The 16,128-nt window shown below is 41.8% G+C and overlaps 1 pseudogene; it reads left to right on the plus strand.

The window, feature by feature from the left end:
- The first annotated feature begins 13,031 nt into the window (after positions 1 to 13,031).
- On the plus strand, positions 13,032 to 14,194 carry LOC147613056 (purine permease 3-like; annotated as a pseudogene).
- Positions 14,195 to 16,128: the final 1,934 nt, after the last annotated feature.

The following is a 16,128-nucleotide window of genomic DNA, read 5'->3' on the forward strand; positions in this document are numbered from 1 at the left end:
CCACAGTCAGCCTGCAGGCCCTGGATTGAAGCTCTGATACCAATTGTTGGTGTGTTAGACTCACACACTCACACACACAAACCTGCACATTAGGGTTAGGTACAGGATAGAGAAGCTCACACATAGAAAAAATGAGAGGGAGAGAGAGAGAGAGCCAAAAGTGTGGTAGCCACAAAATGCAAGTCAACCCTTGCATGTGTGCCACATCCATATAATATAGAAGTATAAAATATTATATATAGAGTGTCCTTTCACACTTGATATCCAAGGGAAAAAACCACATGGGAAAAAAATGCCCTTGGTTAAGGTCTGTTCACACATAGCACTACCATAAGTGAGCATATGCTTACAGAAAGGAGAATTTTCAAATTTGGAAAGTGGTTAGTGACATTTAGTTTCTTTCAAAAGTGACATTTTAACCTTTAAAATTTATAGGACTCAAAACTTTGACCACACCTTTTTAAGGTAAGACCACCCAACATTTTTTCCAAGTTGGCATTCTCCCATTGGACCCTTTACTAATCCTCTTTTTAATCATGTGTGCTCTTAAAGGGCCCCTAAAGTATCTCAAGCTTATGCATAATCCCATGCATTAAGCCTATGCATAGAGCTTAATGCATTAAGTCACATAGAGCTTATGCATGAGCTTAATGCATAAGCTCTCTCCATAGAGCATATGTGTTGATGGAAATTTCACACCTTACTTATTAGGCATGCACGTTTAGTCATTTCACACATTAGGGAATATGAGGAGGTATTCCTTGGTGTGTCTTTTTAGATCCCCAATCTCTTCATCTTCATATACATGGACATTGTAACCATGTACATAAGCATTGTAATCTCTATGATAGAATCGTGAATCAATGGTAGTAGCACTTTGTTTACATTTTGTTCTCTATTTATTTGATGTGTGCTTTTAATGAACAAAACTTCTCAAAAGTAGGGTTTTTTTTCCCCACTAACACATGGCAACCCCAACGACCATGATTTTGAAAAGATGCAGGGGGGAAGAGAGCTTGAGCTCTTGCAAGCACACACACACTCACAAAACCCTAAAACAGAGCACACAAGGTGAGAGGCTGAAAATCTTCTTTTTCTTTACACAACACTCAACACACCATATACAATGATAGGAGTACACACCATATGAGAAGGTACTCAACCAAATACATACTAGGGTTCTCTATAGTGTGAACCCAACTAAATGAGCTAGCACTATAACTATGCCAGTCTCTAGAATGGATGTCACACACCTTGTCATCCCACTAGCCGCATATCACCCATGATCTCACCAACCATGCCAGTGGTGTAAGTGTGGGGCCTATCCCGCAGGCGGCGGGTCATCAGTGTCCACCGCCTCACTAGATGAGCTCGATATCTCAACACTCCCCCTCGAGCTCAACTCCATCTCATGTACACCAAGCAAAGCCCTGAATCTGCGGAGCTTCTCTATACCCAATGCTTTGGTGAAGATGTCAGCGACCTGATCCCGTGTGCTGACATAAACAAGGTCAACGTCTCCTGCCAAAACCTTCTCTCTGACAAAATGGTAGTGGTCCTCTATATGCTTCATGCGAGCATGAAAAATTGGGTTCCTGGCCAATTGTATACTGCTAATGTTGTCACAGAAAATGAAAACTTGTCTATCCACTGATAGACCCAAATCTACAAGTAGCTTTCTCAACCAAGCTACCTCACATGCTGCCATAGCAGCACCTCTATGCTCAGCCTCTGTATACTGGATAGAGCAATCGTAGGCTGCTTCTTGTTGTTGTTGCTCCAAGTCACAGTAGCACTCCCCAAAGAAAACATGAAGCCACTAGTAGATCTTCTATCTAAGATACTACCAGCCCAATCAACATCTGTGTACCCATGTACACATATCTCTATCCTAGTTTCATAAAATAGTCCACAATGCAAAGTAGACCTCAGTGTGCGTCTCAATGCATCCAAATGCGGCTTCCGTGGAACCTGTATAAACTGACTCACCAATCCAACAACAGCATAGCTCAAATTCGGCTTGGTGATCGTCATGTAGATCAAGCTTCCTACTATGCATCTATACATAGTAGGATCCTCCAAAATCTCTCCTGAATCTACACTCAACTTGCCATTCTGATCCAATGGCACTGACATAGGCTTACAGCCTATCATACCATACTTGGACAACATGCCCAAGCCATACTGTCTCTGTAATAGTCCAATACCATGTGGTGACCTAATCACCTCAATGTCCAAGAAATATCTAAGCTCCCCTAGATCCTTCATCTCAAACTTCTATCTAAGCAAGATCTTTACATCAAAGATCTCTACATCATGGTCCCCCGTAATGATCAGGTCATCTACATAGATGTCAACAAGCACAACCCCTCTTTCACTGTGTCTCACATACAGCAAGAAATCTGCATTGGTTACATGAAAGCCACTAGTGACAAGATATTCAGAAATCTTATCAGACCATGCTCTTGGTGCTTGTTTTAAGCCATAAAAGGCTTTCTTCTACCTGCAAACATGCTCGGGGTGACTCACATCCTCATAACCAGGTGGCTGCAACATATACACCTCTTCCTGCAAATCCCCATGCAAGAATAAATTTTTACATCCATCTGATGTAAAGACCATTGCTTTGACGCACCCACTGCTATCACAACTCTCACTGTTGCCATCTTGGCAACTAGGCTGAAAGTTTTCTCATAATCAATGCCATATGTCTGCGCATATCCTTTAGCTACTACCAATCTAGCCTTGTACCTACTTATGCTTCCATCACTGTTATGTTTTACTTTGTACACCCACTTGCATCCAATGGCTTTCTTGCCTTCAGGCAATTGCACTAAATCCCAAGTCTCATTTCCATATATAGTGCATCCATCTCCTCAGAATTTCTAATTTTGAGAGCTCGCTACAATGGTAACTATAGCTTTTATGGACGCTATGGTCACAAAGCCCGAGATTGTCGAACATGCCTACAAGCTATTGCCAACACAACAAGACCAACACACCAACTCCTATCAAAGGGCATGCACAATGCGCCCAATGTGCCATTACCTCCACCAGTCTTAGGACTGCAACCACCTCCACCAAGGGTGACTCCTCTTAATCAAGTAAGCTTCAAGGATCCCATTGATTACCAAGAATATAAGGTGGATGTCAAACCCACCCTACATCTCTTTTGAGGACTCCATAGAACTTCATCTTATGTAGTGGATGGGAGAGGGGGAATCAAGCCAATTTACCAACTTGCCACTATGGGAAGGGGTCAAGACATTAAGGAGAATGCCTCTTCAATTAATGTTACCACTATCAAGGTCCCCCATCAAGTTTCAGAATTCCCTCTAAAGTTTCCTCAACTCAATCAAGTTGTGCCCTCAAACATGCCATCGGCCCCTTGTAACCATTATGGCATAAACCATTGGATTAAGGACTATCCTAACAAGATTGCTGTGACAAGTCCACATACGGGACCCATCATCACACACCCCTAAACATGATTGGGGTAAGTAATCAAACTCAAAGGTAGATACTGAAAATTTTAGATTACACACCTTTGAATAATATCACCCAGCTACAAGCCCAAAACCAACATGTTCTTGAGCAACGATTTGTGGCCTCGGTACAAAGTTTAAGAAGAAGGCCATAGGAGAAAAAAGTTGGTTAAGAATGGGAAAATGAAGGAAACTAAAAATACAAATCTGGGAATGCCTCAAGAACCAGTCTTCATTAGGGACCTAGATGAGGGCTCTTATGCCTTAGATACAAGGTCCAATTCTGAACTTGGTAGGTAAATACCCTCAAAACCCAAGAGCTCGGGGTAGGAGACCCCACGAGAACCTGTAATCCCTAAAAAAGGAGATTGATCAAGTCTAAGAATTTAGTGATTTAGTTATGAAAACATAAGAGGAGCTTTAACCAAAGCCCAAGCAAGTGAGAGTCTCATGTACTATACACCATAGTATCTTAGTGTCTACTACTAAGACTCACAAACCTCTAGATGTGCCGAGTGTTATCATGGAAGAGACTAAGGCCTCCACCTCTCATAATTTGATCCCTGATTGCTTCAAGGGACAACTACCATATGGAAACCCTGAGCCCATCTCAGAGATGGATTTTCCTGTCTCACCGACACCTTTTTATGGAAAGAAGGTCATGAATGCACCACTAAACATCCCGAAGTCGTTAAGACTTTATGACCTCATAAATAATTACAACGATAACTTCTCGATTAAGTGGAGACCCTGAGTTGTTTGAAGCAATGAGATCTCTCCTTAGAGTCTCCTTAATAGAGAACTCAATGTAGGATTATTGCCATCATCTGTTGACATGCATAAGACACATCCCCACTATACAATGGAGACACCTCGAGTTGTACCTGAATCAATAGTCCTAGTGGAGGAAGAAAATGCCAAATCTGTGGTTAAAATTCCACTTAATAAAACTGGGACAATACTTTGAAGGTAATGAGTATAATGCATTACTATCACGACCAAGGGTATCACAGTAATGGGAGTCCTAGATGGTGGTGCAAGAGTGAGCATAATCACCAAGAAATGTTGGGAGAAGATGGCCAAGCCACGTTTGGATGTCTCAGAAATCATTCTCAAGATGGCTAACAGAATTGTCGCCAACCTACTGGGATGCTATGAGATTTAAATATCAAGGTTCTTAAACCTCGAGTTAAACATACCTTCATTGTTATTACAGACTTATCCAAACAACCCGAATCATATGAAATGATCTTAGGAGAGGCACAGATGGTACATGACTGGTCTAAGAACCATGTCTACCTCCAATTCGATGATTCCATCATCAGGGTTGATCTTGTGATAGGCCGTGTACATCCTATAGTGGAGTACTTTTTTGAAAATCGTTCAAACAACACCACTCATTTAGTCCCATTGTAATATTGCTATACTTGTAGAGAAGAGACTGACATAGGGAAGGACCCAACCTACAAGGATGCTGAGACAAACAAGCTATTAAGCCTCAAGATGATCTAAACTCGATACATATGATGGCTACAATAGATAGTTGGGGAACCAAAAGTTGATGCCGAGAGGAATGGTTATAGTGAACTTGAGTCCGCATGGGATGACTCGGACACAAGCACTAATGGTACTGATGAGGAATCTGAAATAGAGATTGAAAGCGACAGCAACTCCTCAGTTACCACAAGAAAAATAGAGCTGACAACATCAAAAGAAACTGTAGGGAGTAGCTCTAAATCTGATACTAATGAGCACCAAACCAGAAGAAATAGAAAAAGTTCTTCAAAACACTGAGCATCTCCAAAAATGGTAGACATAAATGCTATGCGGCCAATCATCATAGAAGGCTTCAAGAAAGGGCAACCACCTCCCGATGGCTTTGCAATATATAGGTGCATTTGATGCACATGACAAGTTTATTGACAACTAGGGAGAGGAATTATTAAATGTTATGTATTATAACCCTCCTCCTACTTAGTTGATAGCCAAAATCAATGTCGTGGATGAACCAAAGCTTAATCGTTCCATAAGGCAGCAGAAGAAGAACAAAGAGTTGGCCTAAAAAGAGAGGGAACTAGAAGCGGAAGCTAAGGCAACTGGAGAAAATTAGGAGCCAACACCTAACTTGCTCTCTATCCCAAAACACTATAAATCTTTTATAATTGGGGACGACAAGTTAGTGTTTGAAAATGCCACACGAAAACCAAGTGAGGTTGAAGGAGTTTATGGTGGTCTAGCTGAAGTAAAAAAAGTAGACTTGGTTGAACCTAGGGAGGACCCTAAGCCAGTTTTTATAGCAAAAGATCACTCCAAATCAAGAAGTTGAACTCATTGATCTCCTCAAGGAATGTAAGGATTGCTTCGCATGGACTTAGCATGGTATGAAGGGAGTACATGTTAAGGTTGTGAAGCACACAATACCCATGGTACTAAATGCTAAACCTATCCATCGCCAAACTTATCCAATGAATCCAAAGTATGCTAACATTATTAAAGAAGAGATATACAAGCTCATCGAATGTATCATCTATGACATTGAACATTCATATTAGGTGTCACCCATTGTGGTTGTGCCTAAAAAGAATGGGAAATTACGAGTATGTCTTGATCTCAAAAAGGTCAATGTAGCAACAAGACAAGGTCATTACCCCTTGCCATATTCAAAACACGTACTCGAACGAGTAGCTGGCAAGGAAGCATACAACTTCTTAGATGGGTATTCAGGATATAACCAAATTTCCATTACTCCGGAGGATCAAGTGAAAACGAGTAGCTAGCAAGGAAGCATACAACTTCTTAGATGGGTATTCAAGATATAACCAAATTTCCATTACTTCAGAGGATCAAGTGAAAACTACTTTTGTTACAGAACATAGAGTTTATGCTTGCAGAGTTATGCCATTTAGCTTAACAAATGCACTAGTCACATTCTAACGGCTTATGTTAGATATCCGTAACGCCGCTAGGGGTGTTACCACAGGAGGGGACGGCCTCTGGCTCACCACCCAGCCATAGAGGAAGAATGAGGATTGCCCCTCATCCCCCAGGCTATATAGTGTGTGGCCTACCGTCCACACTAGCCTGGCCGCCCATGACTCTGCATGGGCATCCTCTCCCACTGAACCCCGGACATGGGCATCCTCTCCCACTGAACCCCAGACATGGCCATCCGGTCTGCCGTCGGTCACAGGCATTACAGCCTACGTGACATTATCCCCCCCTTAAGAAGAGTTTTCGTCCTCGAAAACAAACTGGGGAAACCTTTTGGAAATTGCACTACGACGTTCCCAGGTAGCTACCTCCTCATCCCTATCTGTCCATTTAACAAGTACCTCCTGGTACACTTTATGTCAGGTTTGTCTGTCGTCTCGAGACCCAAGAATCCTTTTCGGTTCATGTGGTATCTTTGGTGGAGTGATCAATTCCACCAAATATCTAGAGAAACTACGTTCTCTAACCCGTGAGCTGATTTCTTTAGTTTACTAACATGGAAGACAGGATGGACTTGAGAACTATCCGGTAACTCAAGTTTATATGCTACGTCCCCAATCTTCTTAAGGATTTTAAAAGGACCACAATATCTCGGAGAAAGTTTATCACCCTTTCCCGTTTCATGGTTTCTGACTGCGCATGAACCTTGAGGAATACAAAGTCACCTTCTGCAAAGGTCACCTTTCTTCGTCCTTTATCCACATAAGTTTTAGCGCGATCCTGAGCGCTACGAATGCTCTCACGTGCGGTTCTGAGCATATCATTCATATCTTCAAGGAAATCCTTCACAGATTGAATCTTCTCCTTTTCTAGGCCTACAACCATCGGAGATCTCGGCTGGAATCCATACATTAACATGAATGATGTAAATCCAGTCGCTGAGTGTTTTTTGGAGCTTTTATAGGCAAACTCCAATAAGGGCAAATACTCTTCCCAATTAGATTGTTTCTTACTAACATAAGAACGCAACATATCCTCTAGAATTTGGTTAACTCTTTCAGTTTGACCATCAGACTTCGGATGATCTGCCGTACTCATACTCAGAGTAGTATCCAACTTTTTGAAGACTTCCCTCCAAAAATGACTGTTGAATTTTCTATCTCTATCCGACACTATATCTGCGGGCAGGCCATATAGCTTGTAGAGATGTTCAATAAAGAGTTTTGCCAACTCTGGCGTTTCTGTTTTCTTGGTGGCAATAAATTTTGCCATCTTGGTTAACCTATCCACCTAGACCAAGTTATTTCCTCGACTTGTCGCTCGCGGGTAAACCGGTGATGAAATCCATGGAAATGCTTTCCCATTTTTCTTGAGGAATGCTTAAAGGATGGAGCAAGTCCCCAACCTTTAGCTTTTCATGCTTATTGACCTGACACTTATTGCATTGCAGCACATAAGTCTGGACGTCCTTGAAAACAAACTAGGCCAATAAAATTGTCGTTTGACTAGTGCATAGGTCTTTTGTATCCCGGGATGACCAGCACTTGGACTATCATGACTTTCTCTAAGAATGCATGCTCAAAAGTCACCAATAGTTGGTACACACACCCTACTCTTATAGAGTAAGTACCCGTCGTCAATGGAGTAGTTAGCAAGTACTTCTCCCCCCGATGAAGTTTAGCATCATCCTTTGAAATCGTGTCGAAAAACAAAGGTGATGAAGGGCCTACGTCTGAGCTCTCCGGCTCAAAACTATACCCCGAAGACTCGGCTAGCCTCTCCGGACTAACTCTCACTTCGCTACCCGCCGCACCTACGGCCAGTCTCTCCGGACCGGCATTACGTGCCGACGAGGAAGGTGGGCACGGCTGTGACAAAGTGCATACGCGTACAGCGCGCCAGACCTCTATTAAAGACAGGATCATGTTCACACAAGCCACGGAGTGATTCCAAGAACTCATTCTTGAAAACCGTAAAGCTTAACTCATTAATTTGTGGCATGCGGCTAAGCACATCCGCCACAACATTATATTTACCCCTTTGGTAGCGAATCTGAAGGTCAAACTCCTGTAGGAGCTCCGCCCACCGAGCTTTCTGACCTTTCAACTTATTTTGACTCGAAAGCCATGTCAGGCTTTCGTGATCCGTACGTACTTCAAAAGTGGCACCATGTAAATAGTGTCTCCACTTTTTAAGTGCATGTACGATGGCTAGTAACTCCCGCTTGGAAGCCGAGTAGTTACGCTGAGCCCTATCTAATTTCTTGCTCTCAAATGCAACAGGGCGTCCCCTTTGCAAAAGCACGGCTCTGATGGCCTCACCACTAGTGTCTGTCTCTAAGACAAACGGCTCAGTAGGGTCAATTATAGTCAAAACAAGTGCAGCTGTTATGGCTACCTTAAGTTTTTCGAAGCTTCTTTTGTTGGTCTCCCTCCCAACATATATTCTTTGTTTTTGTGCACAATTGATCCGTCAACAGGACTACGATCTTCGCGTAGTCCTTTACATACTATCGGTAAAACCCCGACATGCCAAGAAAAATCTATAGTTCTTCGAGATTTTTCGGAGCTAGCCACTTGAGAATAGCTTCCACTTTCTCAGGTTCCATCCGTGTACCATGGGCGGATATAATGTGGCCCAAATAGTGAATTTCTCTTTCAAAAAATTCACATTTGCTCTCCTTCGCAAATAGCTTGTGTTGTCGCAATAACTGGAACACTAATCGCAAAAATGCCAAGTGCTCTATATGCGTTTTGTTGTACACAAGAATATCATCTAGGAAAACTACTACAAATTTTCCTAAGTATGGACGTAAAACACTGTCCATCAATGTCATAAAAGTCGCTGGAGCATTGGTTAACCCAAACGGCATAACCAAAAACTCAAAGTTATCGAATCGTGTCCTGAATGCTGTCTTCGCAACATCCTCGACCTTAATTCTAACCTGATGATACCCAGATCTCAGGTCTATCTTAGAGAAATATTTCGACCCATAGAGTTGATCAAACAACTCGTTCATACGTGGCATAGGGTACTTATTCTTAATCGTGACTTGATTAAGAGCCCGATAATCTATGCACATACACATAGAACCGTCTTTCTTCTTTACCAGAAGAATCGATGATGCCCAAGGACTCGAACTAGGGCGAATAAACCCTTTCTCTAAGTATTCGATCAACTGCTTTTCCACCTCCTGTGCCTCGGAGTGGCTCAACCTATAAGCAAGCTTGCTTATTAGTTTGGATTGAGGCATAACTTCGATGCCATGGTCTACTTTCCTTGATGGTGGTAAACCATCTGGAATCTCTAAAGGAAAGACATCTTGAAATTCCTGCAATAAACCTTTCAAAGCATCTACGTACTTTGTTTTTAGAGTCTCTTTTGCCTTGGACTTTGTTGTTTCATCATCACATGCATGCCAAACAAGGTTTTCAGAAAACAATGGGTCTCTTCCAAGGCTTTGTTTTCCATGTTTGTCTATGCAAACCGTTTACTTTCAATTTCAGCCTACGGAAACAGAATTTACAAGAGGGTAACAAGCGTATACTTGTGCTACCTGGCCGCCTGCGGACCGCGTGGCATAACTCGAGCGATGATATAAGTGGTGAAAAGGGGACACTACGGTCTCCCTGTAGGGTGATGATATTACCCCCAGACTCAAACTGTAATGTGTTGTGTAAATAACTCCAAACTAGGCTAGGACCGAGGCTATACAGCCACTCCCTGCCTAAGTCAACATCTGCTCTAGCCAAATACATGACCTGGAAGTCAAGCACGGCCTCATAGTCCTGCATGATCAAAGGGACTCCCAAGACCACAGTATTCCATACCTTTTTATCATAACCATTGGCCAAACCAATGGTATACTCATGATCACTTGCGGTCTCTTTTAATTTCAACTTCTTGAGGTGTGACCAATGAATAGTTCAAAAAGTTATGGCTAGCCCCATCGTCTATAAAGACAGTGACTCTACGGCCACCTATGGTGCCATACATGCGCACCATGTCATGCGGACCAACACTAGGCTGCCACATAGCTGGTGTCACTGAACAAGCGTGACCCTCGTCACAATGACTCACTGTAACCTCTCTGAACTCTCCGGCACTGAGAGGTAACGTCTGCACCGTGTGCAACTGCCTAGAGGATTTACCATCGCTCTTAGGCGCCTTGCCACTAGTGCTTGCTTTTAACTTTGGGCAATCAGCCTTGTTGTGCCCCACTTCATTGCAGATAAAGCAACGATTTTCCTTTTGTGCTTGCAAGTACTGCTCCTTTTTGTGGGTTTCAGAACTTCATTTTTTCTTGAAGGGTCTTGGTTTTTTAGACCAACGACCCCCTGACTCCCCTCCGTCCTGTATACTGACAGAGAGCCAATACATAACTTTTATGGCTCCTTGGTTCCAATCCTTGAACTCTTTCACATCTGCAGCAGTCGGATTGATCTCCGATATCTCCGGTGCCTCTTCATGCTCACCTTCTATGTAGTCCCAGTAACCCTTTCCCATCAGGAAATTTATCAACCTAAACCTCCAAGCATGGAAGTTGTTCTTATCAAGCTTCTCAGCAACAATCTGGTCTATGCCATCATTTGACATCTTGCCAGACACACAAATTTACCAGAAACAGCACTCTGGTTTGTCCTGCATAAACTGCTATATTTTCTACAACGGTACTGTACTACACTCAAATGTCACAACCAGTGGCCTCAATGTGCGTACATACACCCAATGGCAACTGTTGACCTCCTTACAGCACACACAATGTCTACACAACCAATCTGTCTTCCTGCAGTTTTTAAAACACAGTTCTGCAGAGAATCGATGACTTACCCGCAATGCTCGAAATCGCTTACTTTCCAAAAAATGGAGGTCCTAATGCGCCCGAAACGCGTTTTCGGCCCAAAAAATACTGTTCAATAGGACAGCATAGTTGCCCTATAACTTTACTCCCACGAAGAAAGCTCCTCAATCACAGATCGTTTACCGGTGCCTCCCGTAGAGCTCCCGACAAGGGTGTAGTCGCCAACACAAATAGGGAAGAGTAGATGAAGCTCTTACCCTCGTACCGCTTCCTGTGCTTCTCTTGCTTGTAGCTCAGCCCTTAGTATGAACAAGGCTCTGATACCATGAAAAGATGCAGGGGGAAGAGAGCTTGAGCTCTTGCAACAACAAGCACACACACACTCACAAAACCCTAAAAGAGAGCACACAAGGTGAGAGGCTGAAAATCTTCTTCTTCATTACACAACACTCAACACACCATATACAAAGATAGGAGTACACACCATATGAAAAGGTACTCAACAACCAAATACATACTAGGGTTCTCTATAGTGTGAACCCAACTAAATGAGCTGGCGCTATAACTATGCCACCCTCTAGAATAGTTGTCACACAGCTTGTCATCCAACTGGCTGCATATCACCCATGATCTCACCAACCATGCCAGTGGTGTAAGTGTGGGGCCTATCCCCGAGGCGGGTCATCAATGTCCACCGCCTCACTAGATGAGCTCGATATCTCAACAGATTTTAGAGTCCTCGACTCTCTGAACCATACTTCTCTTCAGTAACTAACACCATATTGGGGAATATGGGAATTTCCCACAAGTTTGGGACACGTGGTCAAAAGTTTGGATTAACCATAACTTGAACACCACTAATCCAAAATGAGCGCTTTATAGCTCTTTAGATTCCATTTTTCAAGCGCTTTCCAACGATAGGTCATATGATAGGGTTTTGAGAAACTTACAAACATGTTATCTATGTTCCCCTTTTTTAAGTATTCAAAAATGAAAATTGGGAAATTCCCAAATTCACTAATATGGTGTTAGTTGGTGATGTCCTCTTCTGCTGCACATGATGTTGTGTGTGTTTAGTTTTTTTCTGCACCAAATTGCCATGTTGGTGATGAAGAGAGGTGACATGTTTATGGTCATATGATGCTGAGGATATCACTAAGTGATGATTGTGTCAATCACCTCTACAGTACAATCATTCAGTGATAACGTCAATGTTGATTGATCGTTGTTGTTTAATGAATCAACAATGTGGTGAATTCAGGTCCCACATCTAAAAGTAGGCTGTGAGAGGATAATGTTGACATCATCTGAACCGACGGGGTTGGCTGGCAAAGAAGTAGCCTCTAATGAAGGGCAAGAATAGGAAATCCAAGGATGCTAACCATATGTTGAAGAGCAAGAAGGAGCTTCAGAAGTGTATCAAAGATGTGATGCAGGCTTGAGAGTTTCATGTCCAACATTCTTAATGGGACATTCTTTGTGGGATCTTGAGTGGGTAGCATATGCAGAGTGGGACAGCTCTTGTCCAATGTGAAGCATGATATTACAGAGCTGTAAGATGTAGACAGTAGCTCAGACAGTGATTCTAAAGTTTCTGATGGTGACATGGATAGAGAGAGAACACAAGTGCCAAAAATATAAGGGGGGCTCCCGCGGTCTACATGTGTGTGTGGGGGGGGGGGAGGGAGAGAGAAACACAAGTGCCAAAAATATAAGAGGGGGCTCCCACGATCTCCCATATATCCTCTAGCTGGAGCGGCCCATGATGGGCGTGAAGCCACCCTTACCACAAAGACACCATACTTTGTACTCCGATGTTTTCAAAGAACATGGGCGGAATATTAGAAACCTCGTGGTATCCGGTAGCCTTTGAGATGAAGACGGTCCTGTTTGTCGTCCGCATCATTGGCAAGTCCGCCTGCGAAGAGCTGTTGATAAGGGCACTCAATATAACATTGAGCTCACTGTGTATAAGGTATTGGGCTGTCTTCATGGGCACTGTGAGTGGGATTGCTTGAGCTTGGGATGCTTAATTGTTTCATTAATTAGGGTTGAGTGCATGTTTTCAGGTTTAGATATGGAAAGCTCTATGGTTATGAGGAAATGGTGATATTGGGCTCCTCTACTCCACCCAGCTTGCATTCAACCTCCTCTTTGCTTACATACTCGTCGGCCACAAGCTCCTCTCCCTATATACTCAATGCAGTGGTGATCATCTCACCACAGGCGCAGTGTTGTTGGGCTTCCAATCCAGCTCTGACAAACCAGAGGGGATCACGCACAAGCAATACATATTAGGGTTTGCGGCGACCATAGCAGCCTCAGCTCTTTATGGGTTTTTGCTACCTTTAACCGAGCTGGCTTACAAGACGCTTGGCAAGAACAATCTTGTGATGGTGCTGGAGCTACAGGTGGGCTCTTCCATAGCTGCGACAGTGTTTGCAATGGTGGGGATGTGGGCTGGAGGGACCTTGCAAGCCCTACACCGCGAGGCGATGCAGTTCCGATCTGGGCGGTACAGCGTACTGGTTAACGGCAGTTTGGTCAGCAATCTGTTGGCAAGCGTTCAACATGGGGACTTTGGGATCATATTTCTGACCTCTTCTCTCATGACCTGTGTCTTCATGACTGCCACACTGCCCTTGGTGCCCATACTGGGCGTGCTCTTCTTCCACGACTCCTTCTCTGCCATCAAGGCTGTCGCCACCTTCCTGTCTATCTGGGGGTTTCTATCCTACAGCTACGATGGCTATCTAGATTCAAAAAGAAGTCCAATAGATCAACCCAGCACCCTAGTCCTCAAGTCCAAATATGTGTTGCTTCAAATCCAGCCATAGAAGTCTAGAATTAAATCATACACAAACAACTCTCAATATCCTTACACCACGAGTAACCACGGACATTGTTTCTGAATCTCCTTACACTAGGAGTAACCACAGACAAAATGCCAAGCACGCTCTCGTTTGGAGGAAAGAGAAAATGCAATGCAATGCAATGCAAATGCCAGTATTGTAACTTCTTACCATATTGGAGCATATGAAAAATGCACATAAACGTGGGGGGGGAAAATCAGAGCTTTTTTTTTTTACAGTAACCACAGACATTGTTTCTTATTCTCCTTACAATAGGAGTAACCACATACACAATGCCAAGCACGCTCTCAATTGGAGGAAAGAGAAAATGCAGTGCAATGCAAATGCCAGTATTGTAACTTCTTACCCTTAACTTTCATGGCCTCTCCATATATATGTTATGTGTGTAGCCTGATTTTTATGCACTTCTTTGATGAGCATTATCAATATGTTGTTTTCAAGATCCTACTTTGATTATAGTATTGCTTGTATGGTAATTGTTGTTCTGGACTAAAAACCAGATATAGATTCAATATCTTTCACTTTCTAGGCATTCAATTTCAAAGTTTTGGCATCACATTTGGATTATCCATCTTATATCATGGTCATGTTTATAGTCAAAACGACTAGAATGAGACAAATAATGGTAGTATCAATGTAGAACTTCTAAATTCAAGACTTAATTTTAAAAAAAAATAATTTTCATATGATATACATTTAGTTCTATAAATAACCAGAATACGATAAAAATAATTATCATATAATATACATTTAGTTCTAAATAACCGATATACAATAAATAACTTGAACATGGCACACAATATTTATGCTTATCGTAAAATATATCATAATAGACATTACCTATCTTAGCTTAAACTATATCTAATGGAAGGTTAAACTTAACTATCACATGGAAGGTTAAACTTATTAACTTGTAAGCTTATGGAACTTTGAAAATGAGTGCTTTCAAGTTTCTATTAATAAGCAAGTTAAAAAATGGCTCTCATGATTTAAAAATGGTCTTTGACATGTTGTTCTAATTATTGATTATATAACCCAATAGGTAAAACTGATGGGACTTGTTTTTATGAATAAACTTTTACACATCCAATGTGAAAGTCATGTGAGTAGAGTTACATCATTTAAGGAGAAAGGGTTTACATTTGTAGTAGTCATGTATGCCATCCTAGTATTCCATAAGGTACACATTACGTCACACTCCTTTAATACATATTGAAAAGCAAGTTATTTAGCTTAATTTCTTGCTTGATTTGTTGTTTTTATTGTGTTTAAATTTCTTGCTTGATTTGTTGTTGTTATTGTGTTTAATACATATTGGAAAGAAAGTGATTTAGAAGTTAATTTCTTGTTTGATTTGTTGTTGTTGTTGTGTTTAAATTGATTTTAATGGTTCATTTAGCATCCACATAAGATCTATTTCTTTTTAGTAATTTCATTCATATTACTCTATACATATGAGAGTTGATCTATCCATTTCTCTATGTATGCATAGAGTTCTGAGCATTTCTCTTAACATAAAGCTCTATGCATACAATATAAAGTTTTAGATCTATGTATGCATGCATAATAGTCTTATGTATGCATACAATATAGAGCTTTCTGCATGCATACATAGATCTACAAAGCTCTATGTATGCATACAATATAGAGCTTTATGCATGCATACATAGATCTACAAGGCTCTATGTATGCATACATAGATCTACAAGGCTCTATGAATGCATACAATATAGAGCTTTATGCATACATAGATCTACAAGGCTCTATGTATGCATGTGCATACATAGAGATATTATGCATGCATACACAAAGTTACAAGGCTCTATATATGTTGCTAACCCTTGGACAGAGACCTCTATAGCATCAATGATGGCCTCCGTATCATTTTCACCACCTCAGGGCCATAAGTGCCAGAATGGCCGAAATTCACTTGAAAACCATATATTGTGTATTTTACATGTGTGCTCACCGCTTGTCTATTAAAGACACACCACTGGACTTTAGGTAAAGAGTACTATTTATGGATTAAGTGTTTACA

This window comes from Cibotium barometz, chromosome 44, assembly GCF_041138505.1.
Source record: "Cibotium barometz isolate CiBa-2024 chromosome 44, ASM4113850v1, whole genome shotgun sequence".
NCBI lineage: Eukaryota > Viridiplantae > Streptophyta > Polypodiopsida > Cyatheales > Cibotiaceae > Cibotium > Cibotium barometz.